Consider the following 15,634-nt stretch of genomic DNA (forward strand, 5'->3'; position numbering starts at 1 on the left):
GAGTATACCCTTGAGCGACAAGACTAACCTTATTCCTCACTACATTACCATCTTCATCTAATTTATTCCTAAATACTCAATTAGTACCTATAATACATTTGTCACTATGCCTTTCAACTAATGTCCATATTTAATTTCTCTCAAATTGATTTAACTCGTCTTGCATAGCCATTATCTTATATTCATCATTTAATGTTTCTTTAAATTTTTTAGTCTCTATGGATGAGATAAATGTTGTAATACCCCGAATATCAGATTGGTAGTTTCATGTAAACCGAGCAAATTTTAAAATTAAGATACCATTTCAACCCAATACCTAGTCTTGTCAAAACTCCTTGGGAAGACAACCCAATATATAGTCTTGTCAAAATTCCTTGGGAATAGAACGCAATATCTAGTCTTGTCAAAACTCCTTGGGAAGACCACTTGATGTTTATTTTGGTCAAATCTCCTTGGTTTCTTCCTCGTAATCCTAAATTGACTTCTAGAAAATCGCATCAAGACTTCCATTTTAGCCTAAGATTTTGTTGATGACTATAAGCTATTTCGGTGCATTTAGCCAAAGTTGGTGATGCCTCTTTGTTTCTTTCCTTGTGTATCTCTTTTCCATTTTTCCTTATTGAGTAAGTTTAGGTACGTGTATTGAGGTGATGTGACTCTCTCTTTTGAGAAATGAAGATTTTTTTCTTTTCTCTTACCTTTGGAAGACTCTAACCTGGAAAGGTGACATGGTTTTTGTCTGGTTGAAAAAGGTATTTTTGAATTGGGTTTATTAGGAGAAGGAATAAAGTTGTAAATTGCCCTTAAAGTTACCTAAAGGCAGAAAATCATATGAATAAGCTTAAGTCATGTAGGAAAAATGTTCCATTGTCTTCTTTTTCTTCCGACTTCAAATTTCTTCTCATCCTTTTAGTATTTTCAGCAAAGGTGAAAGCTTTGATATCTCCCATTTTCATTCTAATTTTGTAAAGGTAACAAAGGTAACCTTCTCTCCTAGCGCTCTATTTCAAAGAAATTTTCTCATGTTTTGGCTATGGTGATAAAGATAGGGGATAATCTTACGTTGGTAGAGTTCGCCTACAACAACAACTATCAGGGTAGTATTCAGATGGCTCCCTGCAAGGCTTTGTATGGGTAAAAATGTTGGATGCCTTTATGTTGGACAAAGCTTAATGAGAGGAAGTTGGTTGGTCTTGATCAGATTAAAAAAGAAAACAAATATTCGAAAAATTTAAGGTCATTTGAAGAAAGCCTTCGACCGGTAAAAATTGTACACGAATTTGAAACATAAGGATATAGAATTTGAGGTGGGTGATAAAGTATTCTTCAACATGTCACCTTAGAAGAGGGTGCTTAGGTTTGGGCGTAAATGGAAGTTAACTTCACATTTCGTTAGACCTTGCGAGATCTTTGAGAGGGTAGGACCTGTAGCCTATCAACTTGCATTGCCGCTAAAGATAGAACCCATTCATAATGTGTTTCATGTATCCATACTTAGGAGTTATCATTTTTGACCCGTCGTACGACATTCTGTTAGAATAAATTGAGGTAAGCCAAGACATGACCATGAGGAAGAACTCTTATAAGGATATTAAATTGAGATTTTAAGAAGTTAAGGAATAAGTAGATCTCATTAGTAAAGGTATTATGGAGGAGCCACGGGACCGAAGAGGCCACTTGGGAAACTAAGGAAGACATGGGAGTTCAATATCCGTATCTTTCCCACTCAAGAAAATTTTGAAGATGAAATTGCTTTTAGGATGGGTGAGTTGTAATACTACGAATATCGGGTTGGTAGTTTCGGGTAAACATGAGTGTATTTTAAAATAAAAATAAAAGATCATTTCAACTTAATATCTAGTCTTGTCAGAACTCTTTTGGAAGATAACTCAATATTTAGTCTTGTCAAAACTCCTAGGTTTCTTCCTCATTATCCTCAATTAACTTCTAGAAGACTGCATCAAGACTTTCATTTTAGCCTAAGATTTCATTGATGACCATAAGTTATTTTGGGCAGCGCATTTAGCCAAAGTTGGTGATATCTCTTTTTTGTTTTTCTTGTGTAGCTCTTTCATGTTTTTCCTTTTTTGAGCAAGTTTTGATACACGTATTGAGGTTATGTAACCCTCCCTTTTTAAAAAGGTAGAATTTATATTTTCTCTTAGCTTGGGAAGACTCCAACCCGAGGAGGTGACATGGTTTTCGTCTGAAAATGGTATTTTCGAATTGGGTTTATTAGGAGAAGGAATAAATTTGTAAATTTTCCCTAGATTTACCTAAAGGCTGAAAATCATTTTGAAAAAGCTTAAGTCATGTAGGAAAAAAAATACTCCATTGTCTTCTTCTTCTTATTTTTCCAACTTCAAACTTCTTCTCCTCGTTTTAGTGTTTTCAGCAAAGGTGAAAGCTTTGATATCTCTCTTTCTCATTCCAATTTTGTAAAGGTAAGAAATGTAACCTTCACTCCTAGAACTCCATTTCAAACCCATTTTCTCATATTTTGGCTATGGTGATCAATATGGGGGGTTTTAGAGAGGTTTTAGGTTTTAAAACCTTAGAGTGCTTCCAAATCTAACCCATTTTTAAAAGTGAGCTAGGCTCAGTGTGTCCCAACATTACGATAAAATCATGATAGGTACACTATACAAGTAATAGTTTAGTAAATCTCATAAATCATAATGTAGTGTAGCTTTTTAAACCCATTGTTTAAAGAGTTAACCTAAAGGAACATCTTAGGGTCTGAGAGCCTACCCAAGAAAGTTTCGGGGCCATGGGGTCTACCTAAAATTACATCTTAGGGCTGCAGGGCCTACCCGAGAATGATCTCAGGGCTGCAGAGCCTACCTAAGAGTCACATAAGGTCCATAAAAAATTTTCTGGCTTGATCAGAGCTGTACTTTATAAATCAGTATCTCAAAAATACAATTACACATTGACATAATTTCCATAAACCCATAATCATTGTAATAATATACCAGTGTAAACCAATAATCAGATAGCAATCATAATCCATAAGCCATCACATTAAGTCGGTGCATCAATAAAACAGTAACCATAGATTTCAGTGTACCACATGTTAAAATAATTAAGTAATATATAGGGAACACAACTCGATAATAGGTTCAAACAGTAGATCTATTGAGTACTGGCCTCGCCACGCTTTGCTACAGTTTTGAACCTAATTCATAATAAGACTATATTACTAGTGGGTAACATAATTAATTTATGAAATCATAAGATTTATGGGTCATACGAGTGAATACTAGCACACGCGGTCTAACAGATTTAGAGGAGCTGGGTCGAGCTGTCGAGCGATCAGGAGAGTCTCTTGTACCTTCAAATAATAATAACTAATCAGCCTCAAACCTTAATTTAATCATTCAAAGCTAAAACTCTTAAGTACATATGCATTTTCTAGGTTTAACTGCCAATTTGGAGGCTTTCAGCTTCGAATCTGGAAAAACGGACTGCGGAATCAAACTCAGGACGTCAAAAAATAATATAAAATGTCTTTTCAAAAAATTTGACTTTTTGGTCAAAGTCAACGGGTTTGACTAATGATTTAGAGGCTTTCAGGTTCGAATTTGGAAAATAAACTTCGGATTCAAACTCAGGACGTTGAAAAACATATAATATGACTTTTCGAAAAAATTGACTTTTTGGTCAACAGTCAACAGGTCGGGTCAATAGGTCGGTTCGGGTCAACAAATCAGGTCGAGTCAACGGGTCGGATTAGGTCAGATCGGTTCGGGCCGGTCAAACAGGTTCAGACCGGTCAATGCTGTCCCAATGATTTCGAAGCTCCCTCACGCGTAGGGGCGGCGCATGGGGGCACGTGTGGCAACCTCTGGTGTCCTAAAAATTCCCAAAAAAATTCTAAAAATTATTTTAATCGATTTTGAGACACTTACCAAGCTCGGTTCAAAATTTTGAATAGTGGAGAGCTTGATTTCAACACATTGGAAACTTTGACTGCTTCACATCTCTCACGCGTCGGTGACAATGGAGACAAGGAGGACACCGATGGACTTGGAACGACACAAAGAACACGATGGTCCAGGAGGTGTCAAAAACGGAGCAACGATCGATGATGAATTGATGATTTTCACGACGATTTTGTTAAAAAAGCAAAAAATTTTAAATCGAATTTCACGACGTTTGACAGTGTTTCGCTATAATTGGTTTACGAGGTTTTGTTCACCAGTCGACGACGAACATGATGGTGGTTTCAAATCGACGATCGGTGGTCGGACGACATCGGGATCGGGTTTGAAAGTAAGGGTGTGGGAGATGAATTTTATGAATTGGTTTCTGTGTTTTCACGCATAAATCAATTCATTTCCTTTAATAGAAAAGTCTGCCGACACTCAATGGCGATATTCAGGGCTTGGTCCCTGAATTTCCTTCAACTTTTAAAACAGTCTACAAGTTTTGAAAATTTTTAATTTAATCCTCAAATTTCACCTAATTACTTAAATATAAATATATTCTTTTCCAGTTGTTACAATTCTCCACCTCTATAAGAAATTTCATCCTCAAAATTTACCTTATGAAAATAAATGAGGAAACTGAGCCTCTAATGTCTCCCAAGTAGCTTCTGAGGGGCCTCGGTTATTTCATTGAACTTTGACCATCGAAATTTGCCTATTCCGAAGAACTCACTCATCTCTTTTTAAAATCTAAACGGGCTCATCCTCATATGACAAATCAGGTCTCAACTTTACCTCTTCAACCTTAATGATGTGACCTGGATCTGGACGGTATCGCCTCAACATTGATACGTGAAAGACATCATGAATACGAATGAGCTGGGGAGGTAACTCAAATTAATATGCCACAGGTCCTACCCTCTTCAAGATACGAAATGACCCAATAAATCTTAGACTCAATTTACCCTTACTCCCAAATCTCAGTACTTTCTTCCAAGGGGATACTTTTAAAAAGACATGATCTCCAACCTCAAACTGGATATCTTTCCTCCTCTGATTTGCATAAGACTTTTGTCTATCAAATACCTCTTTCAGACGATCATGGATCAATCGGACTGTTTCCTCTGTCTCGCACACTAACTCAAGTCCCAAAGTCTTCCGATCATGTAACTCAGTCCAACAGATCGGGGTGCGATATCTACGCCCATAGAGTGCTTCGTAGGGTGCCATAGGAATGATGGTATGGTAATTGTTATTGTAAGCAAATTCAGCCAAAGGAAAAAAGTTCTCCCAGCTACCACCAAAATCAATTACGCAGCCCCGAAATATATCCTTCAGAATTTGAATCACTCTTTCAGATTGACCATCAGTTTGTGGATAGAAGGATGTACTATAATCCAATCTCGTACCCAAAGCCGTATATAGCACCTTCCAAAACCTCGAAGTAAATCTCGGATGCCTATCAGAAATGATAGATAATGGAACACCATACAATCTGACAATCTCCAAAATATACAACCTCGTCAGCTTGTCCAACATATAATTTACCCGCACAGGAATAAAGTGAGCTGACTTTGTAAGTCTGTCAACAATCAACCAGACCGAATCCTTTTTCGAAGGAGTCAAAGGTAGGCCAGTAACAAAATCCATAGTAATACGCTCTCATTTCCATTCAGGAATCTTGATAGGTTGTAATAAACCTGACAGATGTTGATGTTCTGCCTTAACTTGTGACAAGTCAAACACCTAGCCATAAAATCTAAGATGTCTTTCTTCATGCCGATCCAATGATACCTCACCCTCAAATTCTGGTACATCTTATCTCCACCGGGGTGCATAGCATATGGACTACTGTGAGCCTCATTAAGGATAGTCTGCCTTAACTCAGCACCATCAGGCACACAATACCGACCCTTAAAGCATAAAACTTCATCCTAATCAAGGGCGTAATCTGAGCTCGTCCCCTGCTCTACTTGCTTAAAAATAGAAAGCAAGGAGCTATCAAGAGGTTGCTTAGCTTTGATCTTATCAACCAAAGCTGGTTTAACTTGCAATTCCGCTAATAAAGTGTCATCATTATATAAATTCATTCTAGTTATTAAGGACCTCAACTTCGCTATCGCCTTTCGACTTAAAGCATCCGCTACAATGTTAGCTTTACCAGGGTGATAATCAATAACGTAATCATAGTCCTTTATAAGCTCTATCCAATGACGTTGTCTCAAATTAAGCTCCTTCTAGGTCAGAAGATACTTTGAGCTCTTACGATCCGTAAAAATGTAGCACTTCTCTCCATAAAGATAATGTCTCCAGATTTTCAAGGAAAATATCACTGATGGTAGCTCCAAATCATGGGTCGGATAATTACACTCATACGGTTACAACTGACGGGACTAATAAGCCACTACCCTACCCTCCTACATTAAAACACAGCCGAGTCCTGAGTGTGAAACATCACTATACTCTGTAAAATCTTTTCCGGACTCTGGTTGAATCAACACTGGTGCTTCAGTCAAAACCACGTTTAATTTCTCAAAACTCTCCTGTTGTGCCTCGTCCCAGTCAAACGACATGTTCTTCCTTAACAGCTTCATCAAAAGAGTAGCAATGATCGAGAATCCCTCGACAAAACGTCGATTATATCCAGCTAATCCCAAGAAACTACGAATCTCAAAGACGTTCTTGGGTCGTTTCCAATTTATAACAGCCTCGATCTTGCTTGGATCAACCTGAATACCTCGAGCAAAAATAATATGCCCCAGAAATAACACTTCTTGAAGCCAAAATTCAAACTTACTCAGCTTGGCATATAGGTGATGCTCTCTCAAGGTCCTCAAAACGATCTTTAAATGCTCGTCATGCTCTGCCTCAGTCTGAGAATAGACCAGAATATCATCAATGAAAATGACTACAAATTGATCCAAATATGGTAGGAACACACGATTCATTAAATCCATGAAAGTTGCGGGAGTATTTTTCAGACCAAAAGGCATCACTAAGAACTCATAATGACCATATCTAGTGCGAATGATCGTTTTTGCAACATCGGACCCTTTAAGTTTTAATTGATAATACCCTAAACGAAGATCAATCTTAGAGAATACAGTAGCTCCTCATAATTGATCAAATAAGTCATCAATCCTGGGTTGTGGGTACTTATTCTTGACCATCATCTTGTTCAACTTCTGATAGTCAATACATAGCCTTAGCGACCCATCCTTCTTTTTCACAAACAAAACTGGAGCTCCCCAGGGTGAGGTATTATGCCTGATAAATCCCCGATCGAATAATTCTTGTAATTAGACTTTCAACTCCTTAAGTTCCTTTGGAGCCATGCGATAGGGTGCCATGAAAACAGGTGTTCATTTTGGATAAGTCTCAATATCGAACTCTACCTCTCTATCAGGAGGTTACCCAGGCAACTCCTCTTGAAAGACATCAGGAAACTCGCTAAATGTACGAATTTCCTCAATCGTGGACAAGGAACCTTTAGTGTTCAAAATAAAAGCAATGAAAGTCTCATATCCCTTTCAGACCATACGATCAATTTCCATAGCTGAAACTATATTGGAGAGATAGCCGCGATGTTCACCAATTAACATAACTATCCGACCATCAGAAGTCTTCAGAGTAGCTCTCTTGTGTTCACAATCCAAATTAGCCTTATGTTTATTCAGCCAATCCATCCCAAGAATTAGATCGAACTCCTCTAGAGAAAGCTCTATAAGATCAACGAGAAAAAGTTCTCCCTGAACCTCTAGAGGACAATGCCGAAATACCTTATTCACCAATACTGATTGTTCTACTAGACTCGTAACTATAATAGTATTATCAGTGTCCTCAATCGAAATCTGAAGGTTTTAAGATAATAAACTCAATACATAGGAGTGGGTGGAGCCATTGTCCAGTAATGCAAAGTATGCGATAGAATAAATAGTAAATGTATCAGTAATAACCTCAGGCTCATCTCTGTCATCTCGACGTCTGGTGGCGTAAACCAAAGCTGGTTGTCTGGCCTCTGAAACTGTAGGCTCTCGACTCTGCTGGGGTCAAACTCTACTATATACTCTGGATGCTGATCAAGAAGGCTTTCCCTGATTACGACCTTTATCTCGGGTATGAACTGATACTTGTGAATGCACAGGAGTCTGGTTAGCTTTCCGCTCAGACGAGGCTAGCTGTGGACAATCCCTCTGAAAATGACCACTGGATCAACAATGAAAACAAGCGTATATCTTCCTATAACATTCTCCTACGTGTCGTTTCCCACAAAAGTCATAAGGAGAACTAGAAGCGGAACCGAAGAACCAACTCTACTAACAGCTGAGGGTGAAGATGTTGCAGGTTTGAAACTTATATTTCTCCACTGAGGGGCTAAAGTACGAGTCATCTTCCCGAAATGTGCAGATGATCCAGTAGGGCTAAAAGATTTCTTAGATCGCTCCTGATTGGTGCTCTCTACAAGGAGCTAAAACCTCCACCTCCTCAGCATCATTGGCTCTGCCCACCAACACATCAAAAATCTCATCTTGGTGGGTCACAACCTACCTACACAGCTCATATGTCATTTCGAGGGCAACTTTACGGCATCGATCTCTCTCAACGGGAACCAAACTAATGCCATATTTTAACAGTTTCAAAAATTTCATCTCGTACTCTGAGACTGACATATCACCCTGCACTAAGTCCTGGAACTATTGTCGTCTCTCAGCCAGGTATTGTTCTCCAAGAAAATGATTCCTGAAGCGCTCTTTGAAGAACTCCCAAGTCAGAATATTAACTGGGACACTACTGACTACAGACTCCCACCAGGTGTGGGCATTGCCATCTAACATCGCTATTGCACCCATATATCAATTAGTTGGGTCCAAACCCAACTAATCCATAGGTCTTTCAGTATCCTGGAGCCAATCCTCTGCTTCAGTAGGAGCTCCACCAATTTGTCCTCTAAAAGTTTTGACTCCATTGGTAATCAGAGTCTGAGAAATAAGAACCTCGGATACAATACCAGCAGCTCTAACCGCTCCATGAATCAATTGCAGAAACTGTCTACCAAAATTCTCATTCAATGCAACTCTAGTAGACTCGGTCTCAATATCGGTCGCTCCTATGATCAGAGTAGTCATGCCAATACCAGCGACAGGAGATAGATTCGTCGTGGTCACAGGAGTAGGATCATCTATCGGAGGTGGGGGATCTATACGTATCTCATCGATCGGGTCTGCAAATCTAGCCACTTAACCTCACCCACGGATAGTTCGACGACCACGTCTAGCACTCATCTTGGTGAATCTCGAGTGTTCTACATAATATAAAACCTAGCGTTAGATTGACACTTGGAGTCTCAAACACAATTAAAATCGTAAAAACTTTGTGACATAGCCTTAGTGACTTATTTTGTAAAACCTTTCAAAACTGTATTTTCAATTTGGACAAATTCACAGTCCGAGGTTTAAAAACTAAAAGCTCTAATACCAATTAAATGTAACCCCCTAGACCCAGCCTATGTGTTTCGACTAAGTCTAGTAGATTACATTCACGATTTTTAAAAACAGTTTCCAAAAATATTATTCGATCAATGTAAAATCACATTATAAATGAATTTATAAAAGTATATAATAATTTACGATAAAACCTAACTCATGAATATAAAACTAAATAGTTAAAAATTTAATTTAAAACATGTCGTAAAATTTGGATCACCATAAATCCAATATCAGTAACAAAAGCAATAGTCATCACTAAAACAAATACTTTGAAATAAAGGCTCATGTTACCAAAATAAAGTCATATTGAAAGATAAAAACATTACAATCAGATGTACTACAAGAGTTGTGTTGATCCTCCAAGTGTTTGATCCGGGGTATCTAACCAAAGGTTTCTGAAAGGGGAAAACATTTTTAAAAGTGAGCTAGGCTCAGTGTGTCCCAATATTATGATAAAATCATGATAGGTACACTATACAAGTAATAGTTCAGTAAATCTCATAAATCATAATGTAGTGTAGCTTTTTAAACCCATTGTTTAAAGAGTTAACCTAAGGGAACATCTTAGGCCTAAGAGCCTACCCAATAAAGTTTCGGGGTCACGGGACCTACCCAAGAATGATCTTAAGGCCGTAGAGCCTACCTAAGAGTCACATTAGGTCCATAAAAATTTTCCATCTTGATCAGAGATGTACTTTATAAATCAGTATCTCAAAAATACAATTGTACCGTGACATAATTTCCATAAACCCATAATCATTGTAATCATATACCAGTGTAAACCAATAATCAGATAGTAGTCATAGTCTATAAGCCATCACATTAAGTCGGTACATCAATAAAACAGTAACCATAGATTTCAGTGTACCACATGTTAAAACAATAAAACAATTAAGTAATATATATGGAACACCCCTCGATAATAGGTTCAAACAGTAGATCTATTGAGTACTGTCCTCGCCACGCTCTGCTACATTTTTCGAACCTAATTCATAACAACACTATATTACAAGTGGGTATCATAATTAATTTATGAAATCATAAGATTTACGGGTCATACGAGTGAATACTGGCACACGCAGTATAACAGATTCAGAGGAGTTGGGTCGAGCTGTCGAGCGATCAGGAGAGTCTCTTGTACCTTCAAATAACAATAACTACCTCAAATCTTAATTTAATCATTAAAAGCTAAAACTCTTAAGAATATATGCATTTCCGGGTTTGACTACCAATTTGGAGGCTTTTGGCTTCGAAATTGGAAAAACGGACTGCGGAATCAAACTCACGATGTCAAAAAGCATAAAATATGTATTTTTGAAAATTTTGACTTTTTGGTCAAAGTCAACGGTCAACGGGTCAGTTCGGGTCAACAGATCAGGTTGTGTCAACGGGTCGAATCAGGTCGGACCAGTTTGGGCCAGTCAAAGTTGTCCCAATGATTTCGAAGCTCCCCCACGCGCAGGGGCGACGCATGGGGTTGCGTGCGACATCCTCTGGTGTCCTAAAAATTCTCAAATATTTTCTAAAAAATATTTTAATCGATTTTGAGATACTTACCAAGCTCGGTTCAAAATTTTTAACGGTGGAGAGCTCGATTTAAACACGTCGAAAATTTTCATTGCTTCACCTCTCTCACGCGCCAACGAAGACGGAGACAAGAAGGACACTGATGGACTCGGAACGACACAAGGAACACAATGATACGATATGTATCAAAAACGGAGCAACGATCGGCGATGAATTGATGATTTTCACGATGATTTTGTTAAAAAAACGTCGAAACTTTAAATCAAATTTCATGGCGTTTGACAACGTTTCGCTGTAATTGGTTTATGAGGTTTTGTTCACCAGTCGACGACGAACACGATGGTGGTTTCAAATCGACAATCGGTGGTCAGACGACATCGGGATCGGGTTTGAAAGTAAGGGTACGGGAGATGAATTTTATGAATTGGTTTCTGTGTTTTCATGCAGAAACCAATTTATTTCCTTTAATAGAAAAGTTTGCCGACACTCAATGATAATATTCAAGGCTTGGTCCCTAAATTTCCTTCAACTTCTAAAACAGTCTACAAGTTTTGAAAACTATTAATTTAATCCTCAAATTTCACCCAATTTCTTAAATATAAATATATTTTTTTCCGGTTGTTACATGAATAGATTCTTTTATCACTAAAGTCCTTTTATTAAAAACCAAATAAGCTTTAGAGTTCATAGAATATCCAAGAAATATTTCTTCATCACTTTTCACATCAAATTTGTCAAGATTATCTTTTCCATTATTTAAGACAAAACACTTACAACCAAAAGAGTAAAAATAGCTAATGTTTGAATTTTTATTTTTTAAAAATTCATATGGAGTTTTCTTTAAAATAAGCTTAAACATTACTCTATTTATAATATAACAAGTGGTATTTGTGGCTTCCGTCCAATAATATTTTGATAAATTGTTTTCACAAAGCATGATTCTAACAATTTCCTCAAAAGTTCTATTTTTCCTCTAAAATTCAATTCTTTCTCTCAACTTCATTTTATTGAGGGGTTCTGGGGGCTGAAAAATTATGGCTTATGCCACTAGAGTTGAAAAAAATCGTAAAAACTAAGATTTTGAAATTTAGTTCCATAATCACTCCTAACACTAGAAATTGAGTAACCTTTTTCATTTTGGTTTATTTTTAAAAACGTGATAAATTTATCTAAAGTTTCATCCTTAGTACTTAAAAAAAACCCATGTGAATCTAGAGTAGACATCAACAAGCACAAAAATATATTATTTTCCACCCAAGCTAATAGTCCTAATAGGCTCAAATAAATCAATATGAATCAATTGTAATAATATACTAGATAAAACATCATTAATGAATTTAAAGGATACTCTTTTATGCTTACCCTTAGCACATGCATCATAAAAAAAATTCTACGTCAAATTTTAGCTTTGGTAAACCTCTTACTAGATCACTTATTATAAGTTCATCTAATATGTTCATGCTAGAAGGTCTAAGTTTTCTATATCATAACCATCAATCATTTTCATCTTTAGCTACTACACATACATTTGAGGAAATAATATAATCTAAATGAATCATGTAAATGTTTTTTATTCTATTTCGAACAAGCATAATCATGTTAAAAGACACATGAATAATTTTACAACCATTAGACTCAAAAATAAAATTATAACATTTATCACACAATTGAATAATACTAAATAGATTATGCTTTAATCCATTGCCATATAACAAATTTTCAATTAGCATGGAAGAATTGTTACTAATTAAATTTATTCTTTTAACGTGACCTTTGGAGGTTTCACCAAAAGTTACAACTCCTCTACTTTTTGGCTTGAGTTCTTTGAAACAATTCTTGTCACTGGTCATATGTCTTTAGCATCAACTATCAAGGTATCATATATTTACATTTACGTTTTGTCCATTGTAGCAATGCTCGTCTACCTAAAAGCATAGATTAATTTTTAATTTTTGGCACCCAAATACTTTTGGGTCCATAGGCATTAGTTCCCAATAATCTAGTCCCCTTAAGTATCCATTTTTCTAGGATATCATTGTCCTTAATAGCAATAAGTCTTTTGAAGACACATATGTTTCTAACAACTTTCCCATTTGAGGATATCATTTTTCTATGTTTGTATAGTCTAAAGTTATTTTTAACATAGTTGGATTTAGAAGTTTGACCTTTTTCAAAACGATTTAATCCAACTTTGTTAAAAGAAGCCTTAAGATCATCAAGTTTCTTTTGATGATCATCATGAACCTTTGAAAGTTGGTTATGAAAATCTTGATTTTTCTTTTCAAACTCCTCAAGTTTGATTTGCATATCCTTGACCTTACCTTCAAGTTCTTGATTAGTCATAGATAAGAGATCATTTTCATTTCTCAATTTTGAAATATTTTTCTTATGCTTCAAAAGATATCGAATTCCAAGGCTAACTCATCATAAGCCTATTGTAATTCATCAAAGGAATATTCATTTAATGTAAATGAATTAAAGGTTACCTTAAAATCATCCTATATGGCAATGATACAAAAAATTTCTACCTCTTTCTCCTTTTCATCAGAGCACTCTTTATCACTCTATATAGCAATATGCATCTATTGTTTCTTCTTGATGGACTCTTTATTCTTTAATTGAGGACAATAGAATTTGATATGCATGTACTTTTTGAACTCGTATATAAACAACGAGATCCTTCTCTTTGGATTCATTTTTAAGCCCTCCTTTCTTTGAAACTTTTTTCCTATATTAGGCCTCATGAATATCTTGAATCGTTTGGCAAATATTTTCATCTCTTCATCTTCATCCTTCATTTGAATCACTCTCATATTTGGTAAATTTGAGTGCAATGCCAATCTTCTTTTTCTTCTTAATGTCTTTCTTTTATTGCTCTTCTTCTTCATTCACAATTATCTCATGGGTAAGCAAATATCTAATGAGCTCGTCTAGAGTGAGAGTTTTTAGATTCTTTTCTTCAACTATGGTTGTCTTCTTGGATTGTCATGATTTATGAAGACTATAAATCAACTTCCTAACCAAATTTTCACTTGGTAAGACCTCTCTAAATCCTTTAAGCCCATTTACTGTAACTGAAAATGTATCAGTCGTAGTTTTATATTTTTATCTATCTCATCTTGAACTTCTCATAATTATGACTGAGAAGAATAATTTTAGTTTCTCTTACCTCGTTTGTTCCCTCATGTGAAATTTAAGCTTATTCCAAATTTCCTTGATATTAGAATAAGATGACACTTCTCGTATTCATCGAGGCCAAGTGCACAAAATATAATGTGCACGACCTTAGTATTAAGTTGGAATAATTTTCTCTTATCTTCATTTAAATTCTTCTATATATCTAGTTGGATTAGTGTGACCTCTCATCATGATACTCCATACTCTAAAATCACTTGCTTGAATAAAGATATTCATCATATTCTTCCAATAGGCATAGTTGGCTCTATTGAAATATAGAGGCTTGTTAATAGGTTGAGAATAACTAGCAATGTAGAAGTTTGAAATAGATGCAATTTAAGACATAAGTGATGATTGAACTCTTCTAGGATCTTCTCAAGAGGTGATTAAAACTTCCAATGAGTCAAACTCTGATACCAATTATTAAGTCAATCGAACTAATGAAATGACCAAAATGGGGTGAATTGAAAATAAAAGAATTCATGAAAGCTTTTCTTGCAAGAAAAATAAAATTTTAAAAAGTAATTTTATAGTGGTTCAACTTCTTCAATGAAGTCTATATTCACTAACTTAGCTTCAATACTAAAGATTTCAATAATTTGTTCAAACCTTTTCTTACAAGGTACAACCTTATAACACACTTAGATTTATACCATGAAGTCTCAACTGTACAATCCTTTCCAATAAGAAACCACAAATGAAAAAACTTTGAGAAATCCCTTGTAACACCACCAATTCGTATCCGACTCGGATACAAACTCGATGTGTCACATTGACTTTTCAAATCGTTTACTTTTAGAAGATATTTGAAAATTTAAACATTTATTTGCATAAATATGGTGGAACCATGAATCAAAAGTAAATAAAAAGATTCAAACTTAAATTGAAAATAACAATTTACATAAATACCATAGAATTTGTTTACAAAACTAATCAGAGAATATGCGATTCAAACCTTGAATTACATGTCAACCACATTTAGTACAATAAAAGAACCTATTACTTAAATCTCTTCTGATATGATCCTCGATAGTGATATGTTGTCTTTACTGATCCTAGTTTTTCTCTTCTTGCATCTTTGCACCTACGTGTTAAACACTCACACGCTAAGTCTTTAACTTATTGAGGCATATAATGAATGAATAACACATTTAAAATATGTAATCATTAATTTATCTTTTATAAAACATTACAGGGCACAAAAACCATCTTTCATTTCACCAAACAATAACATATAACATCATGCACTATTCATTTATGTTATTTCTTTTAATAGCCCAATGTACATCATTGAGAACTTAAGGTATGTGAGTGCATTGAGGTTGTACACTAATGCTTTCACCATAACTCATATAAATTTGCACCGAAGTGCCACGTAGAATATGCACCGAAGTGCCACATAGAAATGTCAAGAATGACCACATAGATATGTCCCAAAGGACCGCGTAGAAATGTTCCGAAGGACCACGTAGAATTGTCGTGAATGACCACGTAGAAACCTCGACTCTTGGCATG

Source organism: Hibiscus syriacus, unplaced genomic scaffold, assembly GCF_006381635.1.
Source record: "Hibiscus syriacus cultivar Baekdansim isolate YM2019G1 unplaced genomic scaffold, ASM638163v2 tig00113726_pilon, whole genome shotgun sequence".
Taxonomy (NCBI): Eukaryota; Viridiplantae; Streptophyta; class Magnoliopsida; order Malvales; family Malvaceae; genus Hibiscus; species Hibiscus syriacus.